This window comes from Argentina silus, assembly GCF_951799395.1.
Source record: "Argentina silus genome assembly, chromosome: X".
NCBI lineage: Eukaryota > Metazoa > Chordata > Actinopteri > Argentiniformes > Argentinidae > Argentina > Argentina silus.
In genome coordinates this window covers 32,014,310-32,022,758 of record NC_139653.1, presented here as the reverse complement: position 1 = coordinate 32,022,758, position 8,449 = coordinate 32,014,310, and positions in this window count along the sequence as shown.

The following is an 8,449-nucleotide window of genomic DNA, read 5'->3' as shown; positions in this document are numbered from 1 at the left end:
TTCATAACTTTATATAATGTGTTTTTTCTGGACTTCTTTGTTGATATTCTGTCTCTATTTGTTAAAATAAAAGTACCATAAAAATTATAGACCGCTCATTTCTTTGTAATCGGGCAAACTAACAAAATCAGCAGGGGATCAAATAATTATTTCCCCCACTGTATATCTTTAGAAATCTATTAGGGTAAGACCCTTTAGGCAGAGGATTTAACCCGTTAGACAGAGGGCTGGACCGGGACTCCTGTATAGGGTCTAATACTGGGAGACAGAATGTACTGCATATGTATGCCTGTATGTTTGTTTCGGATTACATAATTTTCCAGGTGCACTTACGAAATATCTGAGACAGCCCACCAATGCACAACCCGGGGACCCTGCTACTGGAGAAGACAGTCAAGGTACAGAGCCTCCATCTGCATCACAACCTGCAGCAGGTGAGTCTAGTCAAGTTTATTTACTGTGAAATTGCCTGTTGAGTAATTATTATTGCATATTACAGTTGCACATTTATTACCAATAACTAAATTTACTTTGCCTACAAGTGAAAGTATACCAATAATACCACCAGACCCATGTTTAAGTACAACATAACCTGCAGATGGAGACATCCACCCTATGTACCTCCACATCCACCACATGAGTCCACTCAATTGCACAATGCAGTAGAACTTTTATTACCAGTAAATAAGTTATATGTCTAAGCAACATACACAATGGGTATATAACTATATGCATCTATGTTTGACATTGCCTTCCATCCCTTCTCAATCTCCATCCCTCTTTCTGGCCATTCAGTGTGCTTGATTCAATTGATAATATTGACACTCGCAGCTGCAGCAGACAGAGTGAAGTGTTTGAAAAGAGAATGGTTTGCCTTATCAGATAGATTGGCAAAATCAAGTTTATTATAGCAGCTCAGGAATTGTAGAGATGAAGAGTGGAAATGGTTTAAATATCAGGTTATTTTAACAAGGACCAAGCAATGGGACCAACTCCTACCTACTCTCATACGATCATCACGCATAGAAACGGGAAATGTTTTAGCCTAATCTGACATGAATAAGCATGAGTCGGCTTTGATAATACAACATAGTGATTACAGAAAGAAGTTAGGAACTGTAGCCTACAGTTGTTATCATTAAAACCGTTATAATAGGGTGTGAACATCCACATTTTCAGCAAGGGCTCTCGTTCAGACAACGTAATAATAATGACGCATTTATTTTGTATCGCGCGTAGCTGTGGTTTGGGAGTGTCCCAAAGTGAGTGGAGGCTGCAGTGAAGAAAGCCTGGTCCCCCCACTAAAACACTGCTCAGTGACACATCTTTGTATAATAACTGGCGACATGACTTCATATTTGGGAGATATTAAATAAAAATGTACCAGCCAGTGATAACTGACAAATTAGCAGTAGGCCTATCTGCAAAATGGAATTGATAACAGTTATCTAAAATATGCAACATTTTGGCTACAATTCAATCGATGTTTGCATTTCAAACTTCTATGAACTAACGTAATTTGTTAAAAGAAAAGCATTCAAATTGGATCTCTAGTGGCTAGATAAATTGTCACGCTTTTGTTTGCTAACCTTCCCCCACTACAATGACCTGTTCTGATAATGGTACAGTACATAAAAACTCCTGTTGTTCCACTTAATCATCGACACGTAAATACTACCACAGAATTAAAAGTATGAGGGCTATAATAAAAGTCATATAAAGAGTCAAGTCAAGGTTTATTGGTCATGTGCACAAGATAGAGGTTGTAAACTGTACAATTAAATGTGTTCCTTGCAAGCTTCCTCTTAACAGTAAATAAAGCAATACGTGTAAGATAAAGTGAGCAATACAATGTCCAGTAACACTGGACACAATGTGCTGGTTTGTGCTGTTATTGGATTTGTATTCAACACTGACGTTCTTGATCACATTCCGGTTGATGGGAGAATAACAGTGGTTAGTGCGAGTGAAAAGCATGAAATGATTGGGTCTATGGTAAATGACAAAACCTACAGCTGATTTACCCTAGTGCACCCGTCTGGACTTGATAAACAGCTCTGATCATGAGAGTGTTGCATATATTTATCAGTATATCAATCCCAACTCATCCAAACCTGCACTACAATCTAGCAGGAGCCTATGTCAATGTGCAACATTACACAAAGTGATCACATATAGGCTTTAGGAGTAGCCTAACCAGTGTGACATTCAAGCTATAAGAGCACAAGTAGCTATAGGTATATTAAGGAGTTAGTTAAGACAGAGACTTGTAAATACTTGTGTTCTCTATGGCAACTGCATCGTAACATGGCAACATACGCAGGCTAACATTAGACAGATCTCAGAACCAAGATGAACATCTCTGCTGCGATAAGTAGGTCATCATGGGCAGTGAATTACAATATTGTGAGGGAAGGTGTGGAGTTGGGGAAGGTGAGCGAATCTGTCAACAAATCATTTTATGCTGTCCTATATTTGTTACCATTAAGCATCACAATGGGCTCTGCCAAATCCATGCACTTTATTGGAAAGCTGATATCTAATCAATGACAAATGAGGCTAAATCAGCTGGAATTTCATGGAGTCGATCTGTTGGAAAATTCCTACAGTCGCCACGTGTTCAACGTTTTTAATGATAAAAACCAGGCACGTCGAAGGGGGGGGGGGGGGGGGGGTGGTCGCAGTTCTCTAAAATATGCAACACTAAAGGCTACAGTAAAATCAATGTTTGCATGTCAATCTTCTGTGAACTAACGGAATTTGTTAAATGAAGAACTTTTCTAGGGGAGGAGTGGGATTGGATTGTGCTCACATTAAATTGTATCTCTAATGGCTAGATAAATTGTCACACTTCTGTTTGTTGATGCGTACAATCAAACAGGTGACTCAAGTCTAGAGTGGTCCCTCAAGAGCACGGTCTCAATGGTGTGATCGAACACTTGATTGTTGTGTCAATCATAAAAGACTTTTAATCAGCATTGAGCTGACCACACTGTTATTTCACATCTTGCACAAATTATAGGCCTATGTCTTTACAACTGTATGTTCTCAATGTGAGCACTTTCTTTTTTTATGTAGACGTTCACAGAAGTAGTAACAGCATGACAGTCCTCATCCCAATCGAAAAATGTAGGCTAAAGCTATGTTATTCCTCGCTCTGGGGAAAGACTGATTTTACAAGCTGGCTAATTGAGCCAATTAGACAGAAACTATAATATAAATTAGCTTAAAGCGGTTTTTATAACTGCATGTCCTCAATGTGAGTAGTTTATTTTGTTGATGTAGACACAGTTCTCATCCAAATCATCTAACACAGTTCTCATCCAAATTGTTCATGGCTCTGGGGAAAGTGAGCTAACAAGCAGTCTAATTGAGCCAACTCTCGGCTGACAGAAACCATAATACGAATTAGATAATAGTAATTACAATTTACAATGTATCACATCACAAATGTGCTCACCAGTGATCGAAATAACTGACTAAAACACTTTCTAAAGGTTGAAAGTAATCCAACGCTGGCCATTGACTTGTTTGTGCTTGCTGGGATGTTTGTAATTCAGCGTCCAAAGATAAAACAAGAGGACAAGACTGGTCACTACCTTCATTCACTTCTCAAGTCTTCCAGAATGTTTTGTTATGGATCTTGCTATCTACTCACCTCATTTTGCTAAAACATCTTTGGTCTGACAGACGTTTACGTGACACCCAGAATGCATTGAATGATGACAAATGTAAACAAACATGGATGAACGCGTAGTAGACCATATTAGCATCATTAGCTTATTATGATAGGTTGTTAGTACAACCTTCAAAACAGCACTATCACATGCAAGTGATATTTTTAGTGATACAAGTAGCGAGTACCTGTGTCTCGGGCTGAATAAATTCATCGGATATCCAATACAGGCAACATTTAAGATGAAGTTAAGCTAGATGAACCTTTTTAGGTCTATGACATCCAAAACGCAACGTACTGGGCAGACGCATATGGCGCAACAATCAAATTCTAGAACGGCAGCTGTGCATTCTGATGTCACGTGCATAAAGAATTTACGCTGGGGTTGTGTTGGAAATGTCTAGAACAGGGGTGCCCACACTTTTTCGGCTTGCGAGCTACTTTCAAAATGACCAGGTCAAAATGATCTACCTACATTAAAAAATGCTAAATATATATTGCGAAATATATACATGCGAATGCATGGTGACACGTGACCCGTAGAAGAGAAGCGATCTCAGACTGGCCGCATTGTACGTCAATCAAGTGGCGCACTCACACTGGCTCAATTGCCTCGTACCGTGCTGAAGCACAAATGTCCGTCGTAAAAAAAATAATCACGTCCTAATACCACGTGATTTTTTTAATGTCACGCGATCGACCCGCACTACTCTCGCGATCGACCGGTCGATCGTTAACTCTCTTGGTGTTGTGGCTAGCGCGGCCGGTTTGTAAGCGGAAGGTTGCGAGTTCGATACCCGCTTAAGGCAAGCTGCTCTGCCCCGCCGTTCGCTACATTGGTGTCAGAAGTGGGATGGCGCCGTGAGGCCATCGGAGAGGCGTGTCCACGTGAGAGACTCGTATAGTGAAGCGTGAGGGCACGCTCTCCTGAACGGAGGGGATAGTGTAACGACCCTGTGTAAGGCCCGTTAGCAGCTCCGCCAAGTGAGTTAACTCTCTTGGTGTTGTGGCTAGCGCGGCCGGTTTGTAAGCGGAAGGTTGCGAGTTCGATACCCGCTTAAGGCAAGCTGCTCTGCCCCGCCGTTCGCTACATTGGTGTCAGAAGTGGGATGGCGCCGTGAGGCCATCGGAGAGGCGTGTCCACGTGAGAGACTCGTATAGTGAAGCGTGAGGGCACGCTCTCCTGAACGGAGGGGATAGTGTAACGACCCTGTGTAAGGCCCGTTAGCAGCTCCGCCAAGTGAGTTAACTCTCTTGGTGTTGTGGCTAGCGCGGCCGGTTTGTAAGCGGAAGGTTGCGAGTTCGATACCCGCTTAAGGCAAGCTGCTCTGCCCCGCCGTTCGCTACATTGGTGTCAGAAGTGGGATGGCGCCGTGAGGCCATCGGAGAGGCGTGTCCACGTGAGAGACTCGTATAGTGAAGCGTGAGGGCACGCTCTCCTGAACGGAGGGGATAGTGTAACGACCCTGTGTAAGGCCCGTTAGCAGCTCCGCCAAGTGAGTTAACTCTCTTGGTGTTGTGGCTAGCGCGGCCGGTTTGTAAGCGGAAGGTTGCGAGTTCGATACCCGCTTAAGGCAAGCTGCTCTGCCCCGCCGTTCGCTACAATATGGTCCTCGTGGCTCAGTTGATAGAGCATGGTAGAGCATGGCGCTAACAACGCTTAGGTTGGGGGTTTGATTGCTGCTGGGACCATATACACTGAAAAATGTATGCACTCGCTGCAATGTAAGTTGCTTTGGATAAAAGTGTCAGCTAAATGGCATATGTTACATAGTTTGTTCTAAATTAAGGTTTATCCAAGGACATCATTTTGAAATTTCTTCAACGAGGCAATTATTTGACCTATTTTCCAAATTGAAACAACAACTCATAAGCTACTAAGCTACTCTTCACATAATTCATCAGACGGCAATATTTTTAAACACACTACACATTATAAGCATATCCATTAGAATTGCTCAACGATGCCACCTGGTGGTTGTTGTGCCAAGGTGAATGACTTGAAATAAAACTGTCACGGTACGCTTGCAACATTGTCACGCCGCTAACTTTTAAACTCTGGCCTACTGTAAGGTATACCAGATGGTAGAGGTCGAGTCCCATCTATGTGATAAATGTCCATGGGCTGTGTCAGGTGCTCACTGTAATTTGAGAAGTTACTGTACATTGCAGTATTGGAAGAACACACTTTGTTTTATGGAACTCTCAAGTAAAATATCCTCAGTAGTTGACCGTTGTCCTCCACAGATTGTAAAGCAAAACTCAGACACCAGATTAGAGAGTCCTGTAAGAATCCTTTTTGGCATACTCGATTGAATAGCACATTGAGTTTTCCATGGCTGGGCCACACAGGCAGTCATCCAGGCAGGTGCTGTGGGTAGGGTTTCACAGGCCAGGTGTAGTGATGTGCTCTCAGGCACTGTTCATTAGAGTAGGGCCGCTTTTGTTTCCCCCAGCCCTCTCAGGCCCTGACACCTCCCAATGCACAGTAACAGGATAGTCTCGCTGGGACTCAGACTTTCCATTACACCATATGGATACACAGACAGACAGACAGACACACACTTTCACTCACACACACACACACACTCACACTCACACTCACACAGACATACACCGAAGGGCTGAAACCCTATTATAATTGCTGGAATTATTATTATTATTATTATTCTCCCGCAGTGTGACATATAGCAGAATAACCACCTGATCAAAAATGTTAGGGTTAGGGTTATTAGGGTTATTTCGGTAATATCGAAGTCCATGTCCACCAATACTCTGAAGTATTACATGGCATCCATTGGCCTATAAGTGGCGCTGTAATAAGCACCTAAAGTCTAATGGTCAACTCCGCCGCCCCATTTGAGTTAAGGTTATGAAATCCCTCTCCTCACAAGGAACACATTTGTCCCAGTTAACTTCAGTTAACTCTTTACACATTACTCTAACCAAAACCAACTATATATATGTTTCCTAGCTTATTGCTCTTGCAACTTTTGACCTTCATGCAATTTGATAACCTTAATGATGATGATACATGGCATTTTTTTGCAGGCATTAGAGAGTTGTCAAAGTCTAGTATTGATTCTAGGCTTTGCACTTGCCTTTGGAGTTTGCTATTGGTGTCTGTCAATGTGAGGACCAAAGAGGTATAAGAATGAAAGTCAAGGAAGGCTGAAAAGTATTATTAAGCATTGTTTGGCTGAAAAGTATCAGAAACATAGCCAAAACCTTAGGCTTGCCAAAATCAACAGTTTGGAACATCATTAAGATGTTAAAAGCACTGGTGAGCTCAGCAATCACAAACAGGCTGCCAAGGAAGACTTCCACAGTGGATTACCAAAGAATGCTCACCATAATTAAGAAAAAACCCAAAACAACTGTCCCACAGATCAGGAACACTCTCCCGGAGGTAGGCACGAATGTGTCAGAGACTACCATCCACAGAATATGTCATCAGCCAAACTACAGATGCTTCACTGCCATGTGCAAACCACTAGTTATTCTCAAAAGAGATGGTCAGGCGTTCAGTTAGTTACTGCAGAGGTCTGGAAAAAGGTATTGTGGACACATAATATTAATGTGATCTAATAATATGTACCAGAGTGATTGCAAGAGGAAAGTTTGGAGAAAAAAGGATCTGCCCAAGATTTATATCACTTGAAATCACTGAAATATGGTACTAGGTGTTAGGTTTGGGCATGTATAACTGCCACTACAACTGGCTAACCTGTCTTGATTGATGATTTTAACTGCTGATGGCAGCAATGTTTGGTGGGGTCAATGGGTTGCAGACTTCAGGCAATTATTGTATGCAAAGGATTGTTGACCAAATACTAGAGTGCTTAATTTGGACATTTGATAAATCTGTCACATTACCTTTCCAAACTTTTGGAGGGTAGAGCCAAACAAAGAATAAATTACTTACACAGGGCACTGTATATTTAGATTTAGATCATCCTAACGACAAAAGCTTAATCCCTCTAAAATGTACAGCATTTACTCAGCCCTGTTGGCAAACTGCAGCAGGGAAAGCAAAAACACTGAGTTGTTTATAGGATCATTGGAAAAGGGCCCTGAGTTCAGCTACATTACTGATGTCCTTGGAATGGGAGATTCACATCATGGATGTGCAGCCGACAAATCTGCAGCAATGATGCTATCATGTCAATATGGACCAAAATCTCTGAGGAATGTTTCCAGCACCTTGTTGAATCTATGCCACAAAGAATTAAGGCAGTTTTGAAGGCAAAAGGGGGTCCAACCCGGTACTAGCAAGCTGTACCTAATAAAGTGGCCGGTGAGTGTATATTGCTGTGCAAGACTGTCAAGTAGTGTTGTGGGCTTGTAGTTGGACTTCCTTGATACAATGTTTATAATCCAAATTCAATATTAACTCCCTTTTTACGAACAATTATTTGGTTTTGTAAAGATCACTTGTATTGTCCATGATTGAAATCTGCTAAATTTGATTGAATCTGCCAATAATTAACGTTTACTTGTTTAATGGTGCAGTCAAAAAAGGAGCTACCAGGTTTCTGAGTACACTGACTGGGCTCTCTCTCCAAGGGCGTTTCCATGGAGCATGCCTCACCACAGGACCTCAACTAATGAGACAACAGGAAAATTGATTTAGCTTGCACTCCCTATCTCTGTCCAGGGCAGAGATAAAACAGGGAGTCCCCAGGGTCATGGCTCACTAAGCCTTCCAAAGTCATTTCCTCTTCTTCTGTGCCAGATTTATTATAGACAAATCACATAAATCATCAATTTATT